Raw genomic sequence first — 13,992 nt, 5'->3', positions numbered from 1 at the left:
CTTTTACATATTAAATTATGTATTGTGTGTGAGTGAGCCGTCATATTTACAATCAAGTGGATCTGTAGACTATGGAAGCCCGTTTCTGCCAGGGAGTAAAAACAAACGTGCTATGGTATCTCGCAATTGCGACTTTGTATCTCGAAATTGCGACCTAAAAACTCAGAATTATGACTTAAAAACTCAGAATTGGGACTTAAAAATTCAAAATTGCGACTTAAAATCTCAAAATGGCGACTTAAAATCTTAAAATAAAAATTGCGACTTTTTATTTCACATTTGCGACTTCAAAATGGCCCACATCTCTTTGTCTGTCCTTTTGTTATTGTAACGGATTTGAGTTCTAGGGCTTGTGCCCTCACAACTCCCACCCTAGTTCATGCCTCACTGCATGGGCTTGAACCCAAGTCTTGCCAGCTAAGCTAAAGAAGACCTTCTTTTTTAAGTAAAAATGGAATTGTACCAAAATTGTTTTGGATAGCTTTCCAAAATGTTAGTTAAACATTTAAAGGTAAATGTTAAATTTAAAGATTTTAATATTTTATATTTTTATATTTAGATCCGATTTGGATAAAGGATATGTACGTATTATTAATCTGTTAATTATGTTGGTGAAATACTTCATCCACAAAAGTAAATGGTCTAATACTGCTCCCTCTATTAATGCTTTTAAAGTACAATTCCTTTTTACTTAAATTCTATTAGAAATGTAAAGAATCAAAAGGCAAGACATACTGTACAATGGAAATATGTAAAAAGTATAAGTTTCAACTTTTATAATTGTGAATTCCCCTGGATGTGAAGTATCTATTTCTGTATCTTTTTTTCATATTCTGTCTCCTTTTTTGTATTTCTGGTGTTTAAATAAAAACTTTTTAAAAAGCCCACCGTCCACTATTCCATCCGGGTACAATGGAAGCCTCCCTGGCGGAAAAGCGATTCCACAAAAACAAGTGAAATGAATTTGATTTTTATCAGGTTACTGTACAAGACAAATCTTCAGGCCTATAGATCCTATGATCCTGTACAATTCATGAATATAGTGTAAAGGAACGGCCGACATACAGGTTGTACGATCTGGTTGCAGTGTGGTGACGGCACCACCCTCCCCTGCGCATAACAGGGATGCTGGCCGCAAGAAGAAGGTCTTTAGCTCAGCGGGCAAGACCTGGGTTCGAGCCAATGCAGTGAGGCATGAAGTAGGGTGGGAGCGGCGAGGGCGCAAGCCCTAGAACCCGAATCCGTAAAAATAACAAAAGGACAGACAATAAAATGTGGGCTATTTTGAAGTTGCAATTGGGAGATATAAAGTTGCAATTGCAAGATACCATAGCGCGTTTTTTTTTACTCCCTGGCGGAAACAGGCTTCCATAGTGGACAGTCCCATCTTTTGCTTACTATAGTGCAACATAAATCTAAAGAGGAGGCCATAAGAAACTAAAGAGGGAATAACAGTTAAAAGCTGTGAACAATTGTTTTCTCCTTTGGGACTCACAGTCCAGAACACAATGATCAATTTGATATAGTGTAAGTTATTCAAATTCCTTCAGAAATATAACTATATGACTTTCAGTCTGGGAAAAAAGCCAGGAAAATTGAGGTTATGAACCACTTGCAATTTACAGGTGTTGTTTTTCTCTAGTTATTGAAAGACACACAGCATGAGTCTTTTTGTAAGTTAAAATTTCCTTTTAATATTTCATTACAGGTTAAGCTTGATGTCAATATTTTGACGTCATGGCCAAACACACAGGAACATTATTTTTTCTTAAAAGTTTTTTTTTCTCATCATAATATCTTCTTCTTAGGCCAAACATGTTGCAAGAGCAACTGTAGATGGAAGGATGCTAAGAGCTAAGTCAAGTTTGATCTTTATTGTACAGTATATAAAATGATAATCCACCTTTTTTGTATTTTTTTCCTCTCTTTACTCCCTGTTTTGTCTGTTTTTTCTATTCCTGTCTAGGTTATTTGACACATTTTCTAGATTTTCAAGAAACGGTCTCCAGTTATATTTTTTTGGGATTACAAGTCCATTAACTAAGGGGAAAAGATAAACTAAGGAAAAAAAACTGAAACAAATTGCTGTAAATGCTAACAGTTTTATTCAACATTGAAATCCATCATTACATTCTCTTTTGTTTTGAATCTTATGGAATCAATGTTTAAGTACGGAACAAGATAGTAAAGATATTTATAATGGATATTTACTAAATCTCATCACTTATTGGACAGTGGGATGTGCAACATATGGATACTTTATAGTAGCTAAGAATAATTTTTCACTTGAGTCTACGGTATATTTGTGTAAATAAATACATAAATAATCTTTACATTTACAGTATATAGTACTTCTCTGGACATTCCACTCAAAGCTCTATAAAGTAATGGGGATGCCCCTCCACCGATATGCATCACCCACCTGGATGATGTGACAGCAGCCATAGTGCACCAGTACTCTCACCACACCCCACCTATCAGTGGGGAGGAGAACAGAGTGATGAAGTCATTTCATAGATGGGGATTATTAGGAGGCCATGACTAGTACAGGAAACTATAAAAAGATTATAAAATGACTAGTACAGGAAATTTGGCAAGGATACCAAGGTTAACACCCCTTCTTTTTTCAAAAAACTCGTTGGATTATTAATGACCACAGAGAGTCAGGACCTCAGTTTTATGTCTCATCCAAAGGCAGGCGCCTTTCTTACAGTATAGTGTCCCCATCACTAAACTGGGGCATTAGAACCCAGACAGACCACACGGTGAGTGCTCCCACTGCTCCAACTAACATCTTCCGGCATCAGCTTAAGCTTTAGTGGATTTCTAGTTGTGAATTGCAGGGTGATATTGCTCAGGGTCTTGTGGTGGTAGGGGGTTCTGGTCACTGTTTTTTTAGGTTAAATCCAATAAGTTTTAGCTCTCTTCTTTATATTAATTGACAAGGGGTATTGAAATTATAAAGAAGCACAGGGGACACCTATTTACACAGAGAGCTATGTGTTTCTGGAACATGCTACTCAACTACTGTATGTTGATGAAGAGCACACCCTGACATTCAAGAAATAGCTGGATGGCATCCTTGGATTAATGCACTTTTGTAGCTCTTCTTATATTAAGATTGAGATTAAGCACTTAGTTAAATTCAATACCAACCCATTCTCAGTCTAGTGAGATTGAATGCCTTTTATACACAGACACACGTGTAAATTGTTCGTTTCATTCGCATCAATTATTAAACAATTGAACACCGATGAAACTACAGTATGTACAAATTATTTTATCAGGCTGTCTCTGTAGCGACCTCTCGTGGTAATTATGTTGTCATTACATTCCACGACTTGGCTAATCCACCACAGTATTTGCAAGAACCTTTTTTTAAAAAAACATTTTTTAGAGAATAAAACAAAACCATTTTACATATAAACCACCATTATTCAGCCTTACAGGCAAAAATTCCTGTTTGTTCCCCTAGTATTTTGCAATTATATAACTTTTTAACAAAACTATATACATTCAAAAGAAGGAAGATGTACTGTAAACATTTATGAATATGAAAAGGGAGGAGACTATATAAATGTATCTTATTCAATTTCAGTTATTTTGTATCTCAACCAAATCTTACCTTAAAGGTTTAATGTACTGAACCCATCTAGACCAATATTTGACAAATTGTTTCATTTGTAATTTTAGTGAAAATGTTATTTGTTCTATTATATATATTTCCTGTATTAACTCAATCCAATCATTCATTGTTGGTAGATCTGTGGGAAGCCACTTTCTTGTTATAGCTTTCTTCCCGCTGATATAAGGATTCCAAACAAATATTCATCAGTTCCCCTCCAATCTGCAAGAACTTTTAAACCAAGTCACATGCTCAGATTCTGAAGGGCCTAGTGTTTTCTGGTTTTTGTTTCACCCAAGCTCTCAGTTACATAGTGTAGCGGCGAGGCTTAATAATAAGGCAGAATTAAGTGTTTCTGAGCTTCCCAAATGAGGCCCCATTTCTCTGTTCATCTCTGTGGTGCAGCCACAGAGAGACCATTAGTGCAGGGTGATTTAAGGTTTCCTAGGACAGCTCCCAAAGGGGGATGCACTTAGCTAAGTCTGGCTATCATGATCAATGGTCATCCACTGGCGCCTATCAGTCTAGGGAGTGCCGGATGGACATCTGGACTGCATTACTAAGTGTCAGGACTAAGTGACTCATATCTCACCTTGATCAACCAATCAGGGACTGGTAGGGCTGAGTAACCCACGTGGGACTCTGATGCCCATGGAACTTTCAGCCAATCAACAAGCTGAAGTTCCTCCAGGTAAAAACAGGCAACACAGGCCTGGAGATTCAGATTCAGATGGAGATTCAGTAAGATTCAGAAGATTCAAGGGAATTCAAAGGAGAATTCCAGGGCAGGACGGCCCAGGAGCAGAAGGCTCCCAAGGGCAGGACATTCTCGCAGCGCGCCTCCTGACCATCCTGAGACTCAGCCCGGACAACCACGGAACGGCCAGTGTGTCCGAGTGCCAGAACTTTCCTTTGTTCTAAGAGTCTAGAGTGGAGGTTGCCAGAGAGTAACCAGCAGCAGGCCTCGTGGACAGGTCAGAACTGTGGACAGCTGAATCACTATTCAGAACTAGCTCTTCATCAGGAACGAACCGGTCCTCTTCCTGACTTGCTGGGATCCACAGTCATCTTTTCTCCTGTGCACAAACTTTGCTAGTTAAAGCCAACACTAACTAGCCGGTCAGTGAGCATCAGCAGCGCACCGTCGCAAGCCGCACAGCACAGCCTGGCACGGAGCCAGAGAGCGCGGATTGGACAGCAACAAGCCTGCAGCTGATTCTTTGTGCCCGCAGGAGATCTGAATCCCCAGAAATTGGATGAGTATTCAACTTCAATGCATTACAGCTCGAGAATTCAATTGTTATCCAAACCAGTTGATATCAATTTAATTCCTAAGAGTTATGTACTTGTTTTGAGTATCTAATGTAGAAGTTATAACCAAGTTCATTTACGAAACGGTCTTAATGAATGATATACTGAACGTATGTCCTCTTGATGTGTAACACTTCGTAACTGATTGAATATATACCTTTTGTATTCTGATAACCCTCTCGATAAGATCTGTTAGGTTTACATGCATATTCTATGTATTAATAAATGTATCCTCGTGTATTAGTACCTGTGTGTGTGCGTTGTTTGAGTTATGTCGCATGGTTGGATTCTAAAGCCATCAAAAGAATCAATTTTGTGATTTACTGCTACAATTAATAATTGTCTCAGTAAATGCCCAAACCCTACAGAACTGGTGCCTTCAGAGAGCCACTATGATTACATATTTGGCGTCCCTGAACGGCTATGAAACACTACAATAGTTTTTTCTGTTTATTTTACTGCATAATTATAATATTTCTAATCAGACTCTAAATTAAGAGACACCAGTAATGAAATAAAGGTTTTGAGTAATGAGCCTAGATTACCTTAAATAAAATCCTAGATGCATTAAGCTAAAAATATGTTGTCTTGATTGTTTAATTACCTGCCCATGTTTGAACAAAAAACAGAAGTCACAATGCCCTCCATGAATTGAGTTTGAAACCCCTGAATTAAATAGACCTATAATATATAAATTTAATCTCATCTACTTTTGCTACACTTTCAACAGAAATCAAAAAGGAACGTAAAGCTGGGAACACGATCTACAACATAAATAATGGGGAACTCAAATGTAGACATGGTAATTTATTTTTACAGATCAAACTGGTAAAATACAGAACTAAGTGGCTGCCAAAACATACAGTTTAGTTTAAGTACTACTTTATGAAACATGTTCCATTTCATTAATTTGTCCTGCATTTTCAGTCTTATTTGCAAAATATATGAAATGTGAAGTACAGTATGAGAAACAGATGGAAGTACATACTATGACAGGGACTGGCAACCTGGGATCCTGCAGGAGTTAAAGAATTATTGATTATCCAAGGAAGTAAAGAAAAAAAGTATTCACACTGAACCAATTTCCTTGACAACTTGACTATGCTATGAAGCAGTTTTGGTGGGTACGATCAACCAAGAACTGCCTTCCTGTTACTGCCATCCTGCCTTAACTCCCATAGCAGACAAACTTGGTTCAAACCTTCCCCCTTCTCTCACTGACAGACTTGTTTTTGTGTGATCTTCTCTATTCACATGCAGGTTTCAACTTCACACCTTTCTCCACTTCGCTCCACCTGAGCGACCTCTCTGCCTCTCCCCTGCTCCCGCCTCCTCCACTCTCCCAGCTTTTGTTCTCCTATGCTGTTTAATCTTTGCGGTATACCCTGTCTTTCTCACACCCGAAGAAGGCTCCACAGCCGAAACGTGGTGTTTTCTTTCTTCTCTTTTCAGAATGGAATGAACCTATTACTTGTTCCTTTGCTATGAAGCACCCCCAGAACTCTTAATCTATTATGTTTCAGGGCATCTGAACTAGAAAAGATTTATGAAAAATCCATATAGAGAACGGTTCTGTTTGACTGAATACTGTACAGACAAACTGTTTAGACAAACATAATAGTTCAGCCCTCAATTAATGTTTATTCAGGCTATATATCATTTTAAAAACATAGTGATATATTAAAATAAGAGTCATCTAGTGTGATATAACCCTCTTCTGTTTGAGAGGTGTGAAACTTGCCCATGTGCTGTGTGATTTCTAGGGACTGGGAGATACCCTGAAAAGGGCATTAGGAATCTCAACCATAAATGAGCTCCACATACGACATTGCTGCCATTAGTTTGATCAATGAGGCAAAGGCCCATCAGTCAGAGAGGTTTCAATACAATTAGAAGAAGAGTTTAGAGGTAGAGAAAGTGCCAGGTTGTGAGCTTGTTACAGGTGATGTAACCTCCTGGAGCTTGAAAACTGCTGCGAACCTCCTAGGTCACATTACTGGCATTTTGGTTCACCTGATTTGTTTAACTTCCTGCGCAGGAGGCCTGGGAGACACTGGATCAAATCCTGGATGTGAATGAACCATGCAGCATTAAAATGAAATGTTTCTGCTTCCAACATACAGTAGTCACTCATAAATATCATACTGAAACATAACATACAGTAAGAAAGGGTACAAGTGACAGGAGGACATCTACAGTAGCCTGCTTGGTAGTAAGTACATTAGTTAATTGATCCAAGGGTCTTGTCCAAGATTGATGTTACACTTTGCACATTTTTTATTAGAAAAAAACACAGGTATAAAATTGGAGTGCTGGTTAGTACATCATGAATATGCCTTTTCATTTGCTTTGATGTTTGGATCTCAGTTCCCTAAAGTTCTAGGTTTGGGTTTAATATTACTTAAACCTTGTGTGATGTGTTTTCGTTACAGTTTCTTTGTACCTAAACATGACTTTTTGGGCCAGAATTTAGGTACTCCCTCACTTAAATTGTAAGTCAGAGGATTTTTCTCTATAACGGGCAGAAGTTATTGTAAATTGTTCACCTTCACGCTGGCACTTTATTAATTTGCCCCATATTTGGAAATATTAATATAATGGCTATTACATAGGCTCCACAGCCTAAACGTTGTCTCTTTTCTTTCCTTTTCAGCATGGAATAAACCTTTACTTGTTCCTCATTTATATAATGTATCTTTATCTGACCTTATCTGTATTTTTAAATGGACAAGATAGCAATGTTAATAATAAACTGTTCTTATTTCATTCTTTATTTATTTTATACTGTTTATTCTTATTTATTCTATTACATATTTAATTCTGCATTTTAAGTTTGTGGCAACATACATTTTTGCCTTGATCATCTGAAAACAGAAAACATGAGCTGTATTGTAGTTACTAAATCACTACTAGTGATTTAGAAATGCAATATCAATGATCATTAGTTTTCTGAATCAATCAGCATATGGGTGCAGGCCAAATCATTTCCTCAGCATTGCATTATAATTGAATGAGGTTGTTAACCTCTTCAGCATATTCTAATAATGGAAATGCTAATGAACAGAAAATACTATCTGAGCTAAAATGGTAGAAGTGTAATAATATCCATCAGGTAACTGCGTTACAGTTAAGAATAAATTTCAAAAGTACAACTCATAAGTCTAAAATGAACTAAGAATAAGGATACTACATAATTTGAGTTTTTTTAATTTTCTTATTTCCTCCTCACCCCTCAGCCTCCCAGAACTTTCCTTTCCCTAATAGTAAGCTGAAGAAAATGAAGCAAGACGTTATTACCTTTAAGAGAGAGTAAGATCAGGGTTGTCTGACTTTTCAGTCTGGAGCTTCTGAAGAAAGATGAAAACACAAAAATTGGAGATTGAAAATTATCTTCTGTTGGATACGAAAATAAATTAACATATACAGTACGTGGTAAGATACGAGATGATTTTAGTTTTCTGCTTTTTAAAATGAAAGCATAATACCTAGTATCATCACATCCGTAGATAATGGCATCACAATAGACCTATTAATGCCTTCTAATTTAAACCTTTTTGATCTGAGATTTTTCTTTAGTAAAAGAGAAACTTTGCTTAAGGTCTGATAGGTAGAGACTCACTTAGGGATACAATAGGTCTGTCTCAGCTTGTTTTTTCTATTTGTGCAGGATATGCATTTCCAGTGCTATGAACTGTTAAAGAAAGACCTACGGCTTCCCAGGACTTGTGAGCAAGATCTCAGAGAACATAAGGTGTTAAAGATGAAAAGATAAAAAGCCACTTAACTACTTCAAAAATAAATACTGTACTATCAAAGCTGGAAGCTTAATGGAAGCAATACTTGAAGAAATTAATTGACAAAAAATAACATAAAAGATAGAATACTAAGATGAGGAATTAAACTGTACTAAGCGCAGCTGGGTTTAATACACAGGGTACATTTACTGTATGTGCAAATGGGATGTGAGGATATGTCCCCCCACACAGTACAAAGTTCATCCAAATTTAGTGAAGGTGTTAATTGGCTTGAAAGGCTTAGGTTGCATCAGACTGTGTGCATAGCAATGTTCACACACTTCTTAGTCAATTTGTAAGTTCAGCTCTGGATTTTGGAGCCAAAGGCAGCTTTAGGATAGGTGATTTTTTGCTCCTATCTGAAAATGTTTTTGTCTGAAACTTTTTGGTGCCTGGATGGCAAGGTTTACTACACAATACTTTTGCAAGAGCTTTTATCAATGCCTTTGATTGTTTCACACTCATGCCTTTTGGTTGAGGGAATATGTCAAAATCCGATTTCTGGAGGGCTTGAGATATTGATTGTGGAACAGCTCAGTTGGCACCGCAGCTAGGGTTAGCATTCACACTCTACTTAGACAATTTTTAAGCTCAGCACTGGATTTTGGGAACCAAGTTAGGTTTGGGATGGGTGGTTTTGTGGTCCTATCTGAAATTCTTTTTTTCAGAAACTCTCCGGGGCCTGGGTGGCGTGGTGCACCGTGCTGTAATTGTTTCCCGAAACTGAGTCAGTTGGATCAAAAGTTGCAACCAAACATTATAGAATCTAATACATTTGTACCAGCTTTTATCAATGCTTTTGGTTGTTTCACACACATTTTTTTAAAATGTAATTATTGTATCAAAAACCAATAATTACACAGTCATTAAATAAACACATATCAATAAACAAAACCACTTAACAAAACCATTATTTATATTACCAGTGACGTAGCTGAAAATCAACACTCCCTCCAATTCTAAACTTGTCTACAAAATTCAAAACATATAAAACTAACAAGAAATCACAATATCTTTAAATAAACATATATCAATAAACAAATTACTTAACAGATCAATTGTCAATGACATAACCAAATTCAAAATCACAGTATCTTTAAATAAACACATATCAAGTTCTTGAACAGGTCAATTATCTACATTATCAGTTATATACTGAAACCGAAATAAATTATTCTTCTGTATCCTTCCTTAAACTAATGTCACTCCATCCCTGAACAGACATTCACTATCACAGTCATACTAGATGGTCATGACACACCCGTACCTTCTAGTTTTTTTACGTTTGTCTGGGCCTTATGTAGATAATCTTCCACGAATTTGCCAATTCATTTGGCAGGAGACCTCAGAATCTTATTTCTTTATACTTATCTTGTTCCACAATTGATTGCCTTGTTACCTCTGGATATTTACTTAAAAGTACCTGGAACTTGAAACCCTTAGGATGTATGACCATATTCCTTGCCTTATCAAATTTTAATAACCTAAGGCTGCAGGAACATATTCTAAAACTGTTGTCTCCCCTTCATGCACCCTCTGACTTAAGTATTCCCCAATTTACAAGCATGTAAATTTATTTGATATTGAAACATCAACTTTCCCCCCCAGTTCACATTCTTCTTTGGATACCCCCAATCTTTTTCCAACTGGCACCCTCCGTTTTTTACGGATTGACCATTCCGGCATCTCTGGTTCCCCCACCTCCATCCTACTACTGCCCCAGTCAGTAAACCCAGGTTCTGGTGTGTTCGGTCCAGAGGCTCCACCGTCAGAGTTTCCGTCGACACCACCTCTTGATTCGCAATCATTTACCACCGCCACAAAACTTCTCGTCTGCTTTGGACAGTCTCTATAAACATGTCCGCCAACCCCGCAGAGATTACAAATCAGCGTGTAATTACAATCCTCTACTGCATGCCCAGACTTTCCACACCTTTTGCATATTACAACATTACAGTCTGCTGCAACATGGCCTTCTCCGTTGCATTTCCTACAGGTTAAGGATTGTCCAGGGTAAAATAGGAATCCCCTGATCGGTCCTATTACAAAGTATGCTTGGGGGTATATCACCCCTCCGTCTGTCATCGCACTGGATCATTTCCGCACCATGAAACTTCTCTTGCCAGTCCAAATTCCTTCCGTGTCCAATATCTTTCCTTCTGTCCCCTTGAACATCAACAAACATTTTAAAAAGCTAACTATATCTATGAAGTCAGCTTTAGGACAAGTGATTTTTAGCTCCTATCTGAATTTTTTTTTGTCTGAAACTTTTTAGTGCCTTAATGGCGAGGTGCACAGCTCAGTAATAGTATCCCAGAAATGAGTCGGTTGGATCAAAAATTGTAACCAAACATTATAGAATCTTATATATTTGCAAGAGCGTTTATCAATACCTCTGATTGTTTCACACTCATGCGTTTTGATTGGGGGAATATTTCAAAATCCCATGCCCAGAACATCTGTCAGCACCCCAGCTAGGGGTAGGGTTCACATTCACACACTACTTAGACAATTTTTAATTTCAGCACTGGATTTTGGGACCCAAGTCAGCTTTAGGACGGGTGGTTTTGTAGTGAAGAAAGATATAAGATGTGAAGAAAGGGTTAACTGATTCCTTTCTGCACAAAGACTTCTTGTGACACAAGACATTCCAGGCTTTGAGTTATGGTTGGGATGGGGGTTAACTGATAGGAATTCCAGATGCAAGCTAGAGAGACACCCCCAACTAAGGAAACCTAAAACTGACCATTAAAAGTGGTCAAAGTCCGGGAAATGTCAGAACACAGTGACCTCCACCCATTACCATGGTAACACATAGCGTCAGAAATGGCAGGAATTTGCTATATAAACTGGAAGCTTTGATACTTTACAATACTTTGATCTTATTGTTCCTTGCATGCAATAAACTCAGTTGTTTAAACTTCATCTCGGGATCCAGAACTTATTTGTCTGTTACAACAATTTTTGGCGCTGCGAGCAGGGTCCTCCAGAAGGCGCAGGGCTTTCCCATCGGCAGGAGAGACAGTCAATGCCCACACTACAAAGAGGTAAGAACTCCTCTTTTATTAAAAGTCCTGACTCTCTTGTCTTAGGATCCCCCAAGTTGATGGAGTGAACGTGAGTTTCTGGTTTTCCCCTGGCCTGGGGCAGACAGCAGTGTATGTAATGGGTGGTTGGCTGTAAGCCCAGAATTTAGTCTGGCAGGCAACAAACCGTGGTATTGCACATGGTGTTCAGAACTGGTTTGTGCCTTAATTGCGCATGGAGTTTTGAACAGAAGTTTGCCTTGATTGCGCATGGAGTTCTGAGCTGGTTTGTGCCTGAATTGCTCATAGAGTAGTTTTGTTTTAAAGGGAACAGGAGGGAATTAGATAATATATGTACACTTTTTGATGTTTTTCCTTGTTCTTGAACTTACACATACACACAACACTCTAACATAAACACACCTCATAATAAAAGAGTAAATCACTCAGTAGCAGTATTTAAAGGACGTTGAGAGCTGAGAATAGCTCTGACTGGAGCCCAGTGCTTACTGTAAGTCCACCCCGGGGCAAAAGCAGCAATGCTGGCATTCGGGGGATTGTGAATTACTGATCCAGGAGGAGGGTTGCTCGTGTTCTCGTTCCTTACCTGTGAACAGTGCAGTCTAAGTCCTCTCTAAAGACTCTGAGAGGCATTTCGATCTGGAGGTTACAGATGCCCTTAGTTGCATGAGTGCAGCAATTCACAGTTTTTTCAGGTAAAAGCATCTGCCTATGAGCTGTTACCTCACACGACACAGCAAGCCTTAAGAAACCGAACATGTGTGCTAACTGGTTGTTTGAGAAAGTTGTGCAGGTTTCTGATTATATATCGGACAAGTGTAAGTTGAAGGAAAAGGAGGAAAAATATGGGAAGAAGCTGAGTTTATCATAGGGAGTTTGGGGCAAAAATGCCTGTAAGAACGCATTTGAGTATTGGCAAAAGCACAAGGATGTAGAGGCAGCCCTGGTGCTCGGCCGGCACCTGCGGTCGCAGATAAACGCGAAAGAGAAATCGAAATGGGATAAAAAAGAAAGGGAGATTAGGGAAAAACTGAAATAATTACAGTAAATGAAAGAAAAGATCATTTTCTCGCTACAAAGAGGAGTTTGAACTAAAGCTAAAAGAGGCTGTGCAGGAGAATCAAAAGCTGAAAAAGGGTACAGACTGTCAGACAGTGTCTGAGCAGTGGTTTAAGGATAAACAGACGGATAGTGGAATAAGTGATGTTGTGTTTATGAGAAGTCACGCTGTTAAAAGAGATACATGTAGAGGTGAAACAAAACACAGCACATTTTAGTACGGGAAAAATATATTCTAGATTTTGGGAACATGTCAAAATCCTATGCCCAGAGAGATTCAGATATAGATCGAGGAAATGTTCAGTTGACACCTCAGGTAGGGTTAGAGTTAGAATTCACACACTACTTTGCAATTTTTAAGCTCAGCTCTGGGTTTTGAGGCAAAAGTCAGTTTTAGGACGAGAGATTTATTGCTCCAATCTGAATTTTTTTTTTCGGAAACTCTGTGAGGCCTGGATGGCACGGTGCACCGTAGTAATTATATCCTTTAACTGAATCGGTCGGATCAAAATTTTTAACCAAACATTATAGAATCTCATTCACTTGCAAGAGCTTTGATCAATGTTTTTGATTGTTTCCCACTCTTACATTTTGGCCTGGGGAACATGTCAAAATCCTAGGCTCAGGGAGGTTTAAATATAGTGGGCAGAAATGCTCAGTTGACACCCCAGCTAGGGTTAGAGTTATCATTCTCACCCTACTTAGACAATGTTTAAGCTCAGCTCTGGGTTTTGGGGCCGAAGTCAAGTGTTTTTTTGCTCCTATCTTAATTTTTTTTTCGGAAACTCTTTGGCGCCGGAATGGCGCAGTGCACTGTAGTTGTATCCCAAAACTGAGTCGGTAGGATCAAAATTTGCAACCACTACTGTTTGTGCAACAGTATATGAATATAGTTATACCGTTATTAATTTATTTAGATACGTGAATCCATATTATATTCCCTATTAATCCAATTCTAAAAGTATGCTTTTGTTTAATCCGATAACTAGCGTATTCGCAATAAAGGTTAAAACGATAAATTTTCACAAAGTATATAAAAGTACAGTAATATATGGTACTGTAAGACTTTGATGCTTAAAATGTTTAGGGAGAAATGGAATACTGGTGTGTATTTTTTCTTTAAACTACCAAGACCAGCAATATACAGTTTACATAA

This window comes from Atractosteus spatula, chromosome 1 (assembly GCF_055471065.1).
Source record: "Atractosteus spatula isolate fAtrSpa1 chromosome 1, fAtrSpa1.hap1, whole genome shotgun sequence".
In the NCBI taxonomy this organism is placed as follows: Eukaryota; Metazoa; Chordata; class Actinopteri; order Semionotiformes; family Lepisosteidae; genus Atractosteus; species Atractosteus spatula.
Note: the sequence above shows the minus strand (reverse complement) of the source record.